General features: G+C 37.8%; 1 pseudogene; it reads left to right on the top strand.

Annotated features, from left to right (window-relative positions):
• Nucleotides 1–346: 346 nt before the first annotated feature.
• Nucleotides 347–996, top strand: LOC147420346 (uncharacterized; annotated as a pseudogene).
• Nucleotides 997–1,420: the final 424 nt, after the last annotated feature.

The raw sequence follows: 1,420 nt of genomic DNA, 5'->3' as shown, positions 1-1,420 counted from the left end.
ACCATGCAAGTAGAGCACGACACTCCATTGCCTTGGGTTCCTCTTTGCCATTTGATAAAGTTGGAGAAAGCAAGACAGGTTAGCTGGGACCCCAAGCGGCTTCAACCATTGGACGATACATTCTTGTTGGAGGGATATTATGAGCCCAAAGGATGCTTTATATGCTCACTTGATGCGTCGGTCCATCCTTTCATCATCAATGTAGATGATGATATCTTGCAGACATGGATCCTTGTGGCGAGCAACTAACAAGGAGTTCGAGTCCGAAATCAAAGACACTTGCTCGAGTGACTTGTGTGGCAAAATGTTGTATACTTGAGATGGCAATCATAGGCTAGCCATATATATGGAAGTTCTTAAAGAGAGTAAATTCCATTATTAATGGTTTAAATTTGCAAATGTGTTCTTAGTTGTAGTTATTATGTGTCTTTTTCTTTGATAATAGGTGTAGCCTACAAGAAAGATGTCAATATGCACCCTAGAGTTCGAGTTGAACTCGTGACAGTAGATTCTACAAACCAGGCTGATATGTTGAGCATTGTTATGTGCATAAATAACAAGTAAGTTCCTTTGGTTTTGGTTGCGTGAACAGCTTTGGTATCACTTCCACTTGACGCTTTTTTTCCAATCCCATGTAGATTGAACGAGACAGGATACGTGGCTACCTCTTACACAGATATGCTATGGATGGTGCAAGCATGGGCCTTGCTTCAAAAGAGGCTATCATGGAAAAATTGTCGTGTTAGTGTATAGCTAGATGCAAGAAGATGTTGATAGGAGGGCAGGGAAGAAATCATGGTACAATGTGCCCGTCACTCTAATGTCATAGCTTCTTCATCCTGTAAGTGGCATCAAAGTGTTCAATTAATAATTATCACAATTTGTTGTTGTCGATGAATTGAATCATCATTGGAACCATGTGGGTAGGAAAAGTATACCCTTGCCCTAAAAAGATCCCTTAGAGTTTCAATCCCAATACAAAAAATCATTCTTTGAAACAAACAGGCCATCCAGAAAAATGACAAAACATGCATTGGCTATTGTTGATCCGGCCTTGGGAGATGATTGGTGGAGGTTGGTTGTTTGTAATTCTATTACTGGTATAAGAAAACATGCTGAAAGTGCAATTAGTTATTGAACCATTTGGAAGTTTATGCAGGACATTGCACACAATCGAGTGGATTTTACCCCTTTTAATTTCCCCTAAAAATGGTATAATTCTACTGAGATAATTAGTTCAACTAGTTATCTGAGGTGAAGCTATATAGTTTTATAAGAGGTTCAACTAGTTATCTGAGGTTAAGATAGTTTTATAAGAGGTTTTATAAGATAATTAGTTCAACTAGTTATCTGAGGTTAAGATAGTTTTATAGGAGGTTATTTTCCTTTGATAATTATCTCAAAGCATTTTGGATTAATT

The sequence above is a fragment of the Adiantum capillus-veneris genome, chromosome 28 (assembly GCF_014529385.1).
Source record: "Adiantum capillus-veneris isolate H3 chromosome 28, ASM1452938v2, whole genome shotgun sequence".
Lineage (NCBI taxonomy): Eukaryota > Viridiplantae > Streptophyta > Polypodiopsida > Polypodiales > Pteridaceae > Adiantum > Adiantum capillus-veneris.
The sequence above is the reverse complement of the archived record's forward strand: the minus strand, read 5'-3'. Positions and strand labels throughout refer to the sequence as shown.